We start from the raw sequence: 10,525 nt of genomic DNA, 5'->3' as shown, positions 1-10,525 counted from the left end.
CTTTTCTGTGGGAGGTATGTTCTAAGACCCTCAATGCATGCCGGAAACAGTAGATAGTACTGAATCCTGTATTTACTATGTTTTCCTCATACAGATATACCAATGACAAAGTTTAAATTTACAAATTAGACACAGCAAGAAATTAACAGCAGTAGCTAACACTGAAATAGAACTAATAATATATTGGCATCGGCATTGTGCTGCATAGGGTTGAGCTGCACCTGTGATGCCAGCATCCCATGCGAACACCAGTTTGAGTCTCAGCTGCTACATTTCTGATCCAGCTCCCTGGTGATGTACCTGCAAAAGCAAGGAAAGATAGTCCAGGTGCGTGGGCTGCTGATACTCATGTGAGAAACAGAGATGGAGTCCCAGGGTCCTGGCTTTGACCAGACCTAACTCCCACATTGCAACCACTTAGGAAGTAATCCAGCAGATGGAAAATTTTGTTTTTGTCTCTCTTTCTTTATCCCTCTCTTTCTGTCTGTAACCTTACCTTTTAAAGAAAAAAAATCAAACTCACTATATAGTTAGTTAGAATTGCATAAGCCTTAATAAATATATGAATACAGTCTCTGTTGTCATGTAGCAGGTAATAAATACAGTATAGATACATTAAACAAACCGATGATTCACATCTCAAGTGAGACAGAGCATGATGGAGTGAAATTTCAACATGTCACTCAGGATAGCAATTTAAAACACTTGAATTCAACTTATTTCTGGAAGTTTTAATTAATATTTTGGGACAACAGTTGATTAAATCATGGATTGGAAATGGAGCAGCTCTCCGCTTGTAGTCTGGGAAAGCAGTGGAAAATGGCCCAAAACCTTAGAACCCATGTGGGAGGCCAGGAAAAAGCTCCTGGCTCCTGTCTTCAGATTGGCTCAGCTTCAGCCATTGCAGCCATTTGATAAGTGAACCCAGCGGATGGAGGATCTTCCTGTCTCTCCTTCTTTCTGTATATCTGCCTTTCCAATAAAAATAAATAAATTTAAAATAAAATACTCTGAGCATACTATTTCCAGCCAATTGTTTAGGTTAATGACATTTAAAAAATTATTTATTTTGAAAGAGCAACACAGAGGGAGAGAGGTTTTTTTAGTCAATGATTCACTCAATGATTCACTCTCTGGAAACCACAACAGCCAGCCAGCACTGGACCAGGCCAAAGCAGGAGCTCTATCTCTGTATCCTACTTGGGTGTCAGGGACACAAGCACTATGTCTTCTGCTACTTTACCAAGACCTTTAGCAAGGAGCAATATGGGAAGCACAACAACCAGGGCATGGGCATCACAAGCAGTGGCTTAAAATGCTGTGCTCAATCCAGCTAATGATAATTCTAATGTAAAGACAGATTTCTCATTCCTTGGCTGCTTCCTCCCAATGGATTCTCTGGAGGATCACTGCACTTGCCCCTCTGGGTGATTTTACATCCTCTTGAAATAACTTCTCAATTTATCTGCATTGTAATATCTTACCCATATTTCGAAATTTAAGTTACGCAATACTTAAAAAAAAAAAAAAGAACCCTCCGCTTCTACCTGCTACACACACATACACTGCTTTCTCACAAGCTGGGTGAGGTTCCATTTGATCAAATATGATCGCTTGTCTTTTTAGAGACTCCTGTGCTTAATACTCAGCAAAGGTTCGCATAATTAGTGAAGAAATATACAGTGATCATTACTGTGTAATAACTGCATTAAACAGAGCAGTGGGTGCCTATTCATCTTGCTGAAAAGCTGGGCTTTCTAAGGGCAGTCAACACAAGCAAGCCACAGTCGCTCTGCTTCTGTGGGACGTCAGCCATAGCTCTTAATAAACATTCATCTTGGGCCCCAAGAGGCTAAAAATCACGCCATATTTTTTTCTCGTGTGTTATTAGAGCTTGCCGAGCTTTCAGTAAATATTAGCCAGCAGCAGGACTTCCCACACACCACACAGTCCTGAGCTGAAGCCACAAGCACCCAATTTCAGTCCTTTGAAATCCCACAATTTTTCAGTTAATAAAGAGCGGCCATGTCTTCCCACGTTGACTGAAGCCGGAGCTGCTGTGAAGGGATGCTGGTTGTTCTACACAGCATCACAGAATCAAGTTGAGCTTGTAAGTTACCCCTGTCCAGGAACACACTCTCAAGAGCAATGGCTTGAGGCACCAGATTCCCAGAGATGGCTTGTCCTCGAAGAACAGGCAGACCAGTTGGAGCTGAATTTCTTCCAAGAGCAGAAGTCTCATGGAAGAGGAAAAGGGGATGCCCTTTTCTTATAGCTGAGCAGTCCCCTCAGAGTTGATGCCACCAAGATACACAATGAGTTCAAAATCCATGCATGCTAATGTGTTCTGGCATTTTTTTATAGTTCCTGAGTTCTACTGGTTTCCCACTGCCCTTGTGCTGGTCACCTTCTATGTTAGATACCCTAACCTTAACCCTAAGTCTCCTACATGATTTTCACTTTACAGGAGCCAATTATTAACCAGTTTGAAAATTTTTTCACCTGTGTGCACAGGTGCAGCTTGCACTATTTCTCCAGGTCAAACCCAGCACAAAGTAGATGCATTTTCAAGCCTCTAATTTGTGCCATTAGGGCAGCAGCTTTGTGATGCAGATATGATCAGATGGTGGCTGCAAGATTTCTAGAATTGAGTTTTGAAGATTTTGTTGTGATCATGCTTTCTGTTCCATTTTAAAGGGGAAAAAAAAGTACTGACACCATGAACCCAAGCCTTTTATGTCTCCCAGTCATCTCCAGCATTCATTGAACAAAGATACACAAACATGCACTGTGCAGAAACCAAGAACCATTTCACTCCACTTTTTAAATTAAATGTATTTATTTTATTCTTTTATGATACAGTTCCTTAGGCTCTGGGATTTCCCTTTCCTCCTCTCCGAATGCCCACCCCCCCCTCCGCAATGATCTCCTCTATCATTACAACAGTGTAGTCCTTCATAAATTCACTACTTAAGTGTATCCTGACATTGTGGGTATGGACAATGGCAGACAGTCCAGCATCTTATTGTCAAGATATATTTAACAGTTTCATTGGGAGTCCATACTTGATTTAAAAGTAGAGATGCATACTGTATTGTATCTTCACATCTAGATATGAGAGTTTTTATTACACAGTTACTATACATCCCCTTATGCGAAAAGCCATAAAACAAAATCAGCAACAGGAATAAAAAATAGAAAACAACATGAAGTTAAATAACATGCTACTGAATGGCCAATGTGTTGCTGAGGAAATGGAAAAGAAAATCAAAAAAGGTTCTTGAAACAAACAGTGCTACTGTGTGACCTATGAGTCAGTGAGGAAATTAATAAGAAAAAAAAAACCTTTTCTGAATGAATGGAAATAAAAGCAAAAATATCACACCCCCTGAGATGTAGCACAAACCGTATTGAAAGGGTTATTGATCTTATATTTTGCATGAAAGTTGCCTGATATCAGAGAGAAATATGATATTTGGCCTTTGGGGATTTACTTACTTCACTGAGCATAATGGTTTTTAGTTGGTAGAATCTCATTCTTTTTTAATGCCTGAGTAGTATTCTGTGGAGTAGGTGTACCACACCTACTCTCCTCTCCTCTTTTAACGGGCATCTGGGTTGTTTTCATGTCTCTGCTGTTGTAGATTGTGCTGTTGTAAATACAGGATTATAGATCCCTTTCTCATATGCAGACTTCATTTCCTTTGGATATATTCCCGGAAGTGGGATAGCTGGGTCATATGGCAGTTTTACTTTCAGTTCTCTTAACATTCTCCATACTGAGTTCCATAATGGATATACCAGCCTACACTCCCACCAGCGGTGAAGGAAGGTGCCTTTCTCCCCACATCCACACCAGCAGGTGTTGTTGAGTTCTGAAGGTAGACCAGTCTCACTGGTGTTAGGTATTAGGTGGAACTTCTATATTGTTTTCACTTATATTTCCCTGACAGGGAGCCTGAGAATTTTTTCATATGTCTATTAGCCATTCAAATTTGTTCTTTTGAAAAATGTCTGTTCATTTTCTTCACCCATTTCTTCACAGGGTTGTTTGCTTTGCTGTTGTTGTGTTTCTGAATTTCTTTGTAAATCCTGGATATTAGTCCCTTATCAGTTGTGTAGTGTGCAAAAATTTTCTCCCGTTCCAATTGTTGCTTCTTCACTTTGTTTATCATCTCTTTTGCTGTACAGAGAACTTCTCAGGTTGATGTAATCCCAAATAATTCCGTGACTGAGAAAGAAATTGTAAGTACAGTCCCCTTTAAAATAGTGGAGAGGAATCTCAAATACCTTGGAATTAACCTAATCAAAGGTGTGGAAGAGCTCTATAATGAAAATTATAAAACATTAAAAAAAGAAATAGAAGAGTATATTAAAAGGTGGAGAAACTTATCATGTTCCTGGATACAACAGGATCAGCATCATCAAAATGTCCATATTACCAAAAGTAATATACAGATTCAATGCAATTCCAAGCAAAATCCTAACAGCATTCTTCTCAGAAATAGAAAAGATAACACAAAAGTTCATCTGGAAATACAAGAGACCACAAATAGCCAAAGCTATTCTGAAGGGTAAAAAAATCAAGCTGGAGGAATCACAATTTCAGACCTCATGACATACTACAGAGCAGTAGTAATCACAGTCTGGTACTGGTACAGAAACAGAGAAGATCAATGGAACAGATTAGAAATCCCAAAATGGAGCTCACACATGTAGAGTCAATTAATCTTTGACAAGATAATGGAAAATAATTCAGGGGGAAAAGCCTGGTCTCTTCAACAAAAGCTGTTGGGACAATTGGATTGCAGCCTGCAGAGGTAAGAAGCAAGACTCTCACATGTCACCTTATACAAAAATCAGCTCTAAATGGATCAAGGACCTACATCTGTACCCAGAAATCATCAAACTATTACAGGGACACATAGGAAGCACTCTGCAAGCTACAGGAATTGGAAAAGACTTCCTAGAAAAGTCACCAAAAGCACAGGCAGTCAAAACCAAAATAAACAAATGGGGTTACATCAGTCCACTTTCCTCTCTTACGATCTCAATGGAAAAAAAATGGAGGTTTCTTCCTCTACCTTGTGAACCTTTTTGGTTCCCTTCAATCATCTTTCCTTCCAGGGTTTTCTGTTGCTTTATTTTTGCCTAATGAATCCCTCTCACTTTTCAGGAGATCACTATTACTCACTTTTGAATCTTTTCCGAACAGTTGTCACTGCCCTATCAAGAATCAGATGAAAACAAGGCTCATGTTTCACTTGTGTACTCAACTGGTTACAGCCAATCAGGAGGATGCTTCTCAGGTTTTCCAAGCTACTTATTTATAACAAGAGGTACAGGGAGAGAGGTTTGCCAAGTGCTATCCTATTTTCCTTCTGCAGAACACTCTGCCCCCCCACCCCCCGCTTACAATTAAACAAGGAACCCACAGGGAATATAGGTCTTTTACCTGCACACAGCCCACATCCACTGCCTTGCACACATGTGCAGGGAGCTTTAGGAAAGTTGCAGGCTATGATCTGCTTTCCTTTGCCGTAGTTCATGCAGCCAGATGACCCTATCCTACCTTCTTTTAAAAAACACCTTATCTCTTAAATTTTTTAAAAAATAATTTTTTAAAGGCAGAGGAACACACACACACACACACACACACACACACACACACACACACACACATTTCATCTGCTGGCTCACTCTCCAAATGGTCACAACCACCAGATCTGGAGCCAAGTCAAAGCCAGGAGCCAAGGACTCCCTCCTAGTCTCCCACATGGGCAGCAGAAACCCAAGCACTTAGGTCATCTTCTCCTGCCTTCTCAGGTGTATCAGCCAGAAGCTGAATCAGGGCAGAGGTGCTGGGACTCAAACTGGCACTCTGATCTTGTATGCCAGCCTCACAAGCCAAAGCTTAGCCCACTGCGCAACAACTTTGGCCGCTATGCTACCTTCTTGTTCTGTTTTTCAGGATTCCTTACACAACTTCCTTGATGTTCACATTGTCCTTTGACATAGTTTTGTATCCCTCTTTGCATCCTTGTTACAGAAGAAAAAAGGCTCATTTTCTAATCAAAGAAGTAATCATTAAGCATATTTTTAAAGTTTTATTTTATTTATTTGAAAGGCAGAGTGACTGAGAGAGGGATAGGCAGAAAGATAAAATGGTCTTTCATCCACTGGTTCACTTTCCAAATAACTGCAGTGTGTAGGGCTGGGCTGGCCTGAAACCAGGAACCTGAATTCTACTTGAATCTGCCATGTGGGTGGCAGAGACCCAAAGTACTTAGGCCATCCTCTGCTGTCGTGAACTGGAACCCCAATTTCAGATGTTGATGTTGCAGAGGGCATCTTAACCCACCGCACCACAACACTGGCCCCCATTAGGCATAATTTGCGGCACCTTTGTGATTTCATTTCTTTAAATTCCTTCTTCTTCCTAGAACTTCCTTCAATACAAGAAAAGCTGGTTTTCCTCATAAAGCATTTGTTTATATTGTGTTTTTTCAATTAATAAACTTTTTAAACAGCAGTGTTAGGTTCACAGTAATATTGAATAGAAAATAGAGTCCATAAAACCCCCAACACCACCACCATAATGCCCCTACTAGCAACATCCCACAGTACAGTGGTTCACTTGTCACATTCTATGCACTCACATGTCACCATCACCCAAAGTCCAGCATTTACGTTTGGGTTCCCACATTTATACACTCATGAGTGCATCATATACTTATACTTACATAAGTGTTAAGGTATAAATATTTTTGATAAGTGCATAATCATCATTGTAGTATCATGCAGAACAGTTTCACTGTCCAACAAAAAAAAAAATCCTCTATGCTCTATCTATTCACCTCAGCCTCCCTCAAAGCCCTAGAACATTCATCTTTTCTCTATTTCCATCTTTTGCCTTTTCCAGAATATTGGCGTATAACCTTTTGAGATTGGTTCTTTCATTTAGTAGTTTGCACTTAAGTTTCCTCATGTTTTTTTTCATGATTGTATATCCCATTTATTGTTAATGCTGAATAATACTCTATGGATAGCTCACAGCCTACCTCTGTCCTATGAAGGACATCTTAAATGCTGCTAAGCTTTGGCAGTTTGTAAATGAAGTTGTTGTAGACATCTGGGTATAGATTTCTGTATGGATGTAAGCTTTCATTTCATCTGCGTAAATGCTTAGGAGCACTGTTGTGTCAAATTGTCCTCCAAAGCAGTTGTACTATTTCACTTCTCATTAGTAATGGGTAAGAGTTTTTGTCACCTCTACAGCCTTGCTAGCATTTCTTGCCAGTATTTTGGACTTTGGCTGTTCTTATAGTTACATATGTTTTTAATTTGCAATACCCTAATAATACATAATGTTTTTACTTGCATATGCTTGCTTACCATCCATCTGTATACATTCTTTAGTGAGGTATCTGCTTATATCTTTGGTCCATTTTTTAATTCATTAATGTTTTAAAAGTGTTGAGTTTGGGGAGGTTTGTTCTGTGTGTATTAGACAAAAATCTTTCATTAAATATGTCTTTGCAAATATTTTCTATCTATGACTTATCTTCTCATTCTCCTGATACTGTCTTATGGAAGGCAGAAATTTTTAATTTTAGTGAAATCTGGTTTTTCAGTCATTTGTTTCATAGATCATGTGTTTGTTGTAGCATCTGAATAAAGTTACTATTTGTACACAGGGTCAATGATTTTCTCTTCTGGTGTTTTGAGGCTTTTAAGTTTTGTGGTTTGAATTTAGGTTTATTATCCACTTTGAGATGTTTTTTAAATATTTATTTATTTGTTTGTTTATTTATTTTTGAAAGTCAGAGTTACAGAGAGAAAGAGGGAGAGAGAAAAAGAGAGATATTCCATGCATTGGTTCACTCCCCAAGTGGCCACCATAGCTACCACCGGGCCGGGCCAACCCAGGAGCTTCCTCCAGGTCTCCCATGTGGGTAGTGACTTTGGCCATCTTCTGCTGCTTTTCCTAGGCCGTTAGAAGGAAACTGGATCAGATGTGTAACAGCTGAAACATAACCGACACCATTACTGGTTGTCTGTGTTGCTATATGCTATACCACCACACCAGCCCCTGAATCATTCTTTTTAAGATGTAAAATCTATTTCTGGATTCATTTTTGCATATTAGTTTCATTATTCCAGTACTATTTGTTGAAAATAATATCCTTGCTTTATTGCAGTGCCTTTGTCAAAGATCATTTGACTTTATTTAATGATCCTTTATTTGGCCTCTCTATTCTGTTCCATTGACCTACTGTTTATTCTGTTACTGATACCACATTGTCTTGATTACTGTAGCTTTCCAGTTGAAGTTGATTAGTGTCAGTCTCCCAACTGGGGTCTTTTCCTTCAATGCTAAATTGTCTATGTTGGGCCCTTTATTTCTTCATATAAACTTCAGAAACAATTTATCAATATCCACAAAATAACTTGGGAGAATTTTATTGAGATTGCATTGAATCTGCAGACAATATTGTAAAGAACTCAGATCCTGACAATATTATCCTCTTATCCATGTATATTTTGTTCTTTTTTAATACCTTTAATTAGAGTGTATATATAGATTTGTGTTTATAAATCTCATCTAAAACTTCATATTAAATATGTACCTATGTGTTTCTTTTAGGAGGTTGATAATGTAAATAATAAAATATTTTTTACTTTAAATTCCACTTCTTTATTTCTGGTATATAGAAAAATGATTGACTTTCCTATATTAACCGTGTATTCTATAATTTTGCCATAATTGCTTATTAACTCCAGGAGTTTTGCTAATTTCTATTTATTCTTTTTAATATTCTACTCAAATACTAAGATTTTATGCAAGCAAGGACAGTTTAATTTCTTCTCTGTATTTTATTTTCTTTCTGTGATTATTGTCCTAGCTAAAACTACCCAGGCAACTTGTTTTTGTTTTGTTTTTCATTAGACCACTACACTTGTTTATGAATTTGTTACTATCTTAATCACTTCATTTGTTATTATTGGATATTTTGGCCCGGCGCAATGGCCTAGCAGCTGACGTCTTCATCTTGCACCCACCAGAATCCCATATGGACGCTGGTTCTAATCTCAGCAGAACCACTTCCCATTTTCAGCTCCCTGTTTGTGGCCTGGGAAAGCAGCCGAGGACGGCCCAAAGCCTTGGGATCCTGTACCTGCGTGGGAGACCTGGAAGAAGCTCCTGGCTCCTGGCTTCAGATCGACTGTTGTGGTCACTTGCGGAGTGAATCATCGGACATAAGATCTTCCTCTCTGTCTCTCCTCCTCTAACTTTGCAACAAAAAAATAAAACAGAAATAAAATATTTTTTTAAAATATTGTGTATTTTACAAAATTCAGTGTTTGGGGCCTGGCATAATGCCTCAGTGACTAAACCCTCAATTTGTAAGCAAGCACCAAGATTCCTTAGGCGTGCCAGTTGCTCCACTTGCCTTCGAGCTCCCTGCTTGTGACCTGGGAAAGCAGTAGAGGTTGTCCCAAAGCCCTAGGATTTTGCCCTTGTTTGGCAGCCACAGAAGAAGTTTCTGGCTCCTGGCTTTAGACGGGCTTAGCTCTGGCCATTGTGGCTGCTTGTAAAGTGAACCAGAGGATGGAAGATCTTTCTTGCTGTATCTCTTTTCTTTGTAAATCTGCCTTTCCAATATAAGTAAATTTTTAAAAATTCAGTGTTTTTTTTAAAGATGTATTTATATGTTTGAAAGATGGAGTTACAGAGAGAGAGAGAGAGATCTTGCATCCCTTGCATCCACTGGCTCATTCCCCGGATGGCCACAACCAGGAGCAGAAGCTCTCTCACAGGAGTGGCTGTGACTCAACTGGTTGAACCGCATTCCTCTGCTTTCCTGAACACATGATGCTGGAGCTGGATGGCGAGTGGTGCACAGGGAGGCGCCTGTATGAGATGCCAGCCCCGCAGGCAGTGTCTTTAGCCCACTGCACCACAGTGCTGGCCTCCTCCCCAAATTCAGTTTTAACATAAGTATCTTTTGTATATGAGTTTGTTCTTTTCTCTGTTAAGCATTAAGGGCTAAATCTGTTGATTACTTAAGTTAATTCAAAGTGACTTAGAATCTTGTCTGAATTTTGTCATTTTCTTTTCAAAAATTCCATTATACATTTTCTGCCTTTACAGGAGTGGTGAAACCAGAAAGACAAACCCCCTTAGATAACATGAACAGAGGTGCTGTTAGAACTTGTAGCTAGGGTTGGCAAGGATTTAGGCTTGCATTGCGAAGGGCAGGAAGGGTTTTGTTTGGTTTTGTTTTACTGGAGGATATCAACTTCAAACTTCATTGGAATTCCTTGAAAGATGGACTCTGAAATGGATAATTACTTTTGTTTACTTTATTGTTAATTAAGAAAATTAATTAATTTGCTATTTGTTAATTAATTACGAGTACTATTCTTCTTATGGAGAACATTGACTTGTAGTAGCTAAGGTTTTGGGAGGTACTTTTGCTTACATGGTGCTCTGACACTGTTACATATATAATGTTAGAGT

This window comes from Ochotona princeps, chromosome 14, assembly GCF_030435755.1.
Source record: "Ochotona princeps isolate mOchPri1 chromosome 14, mOchPri1.hap1, whole genome shotgun sequence".
Taxonomy (NCBI): Eukaryota; Metazoa; Chordata; class Mammalia; order Lagomorpha; family Ochotonidae; genus Ochotona; species Ochotona princeps.
This window is presented reverse-complemented; position numbering follows the sequence as displayed.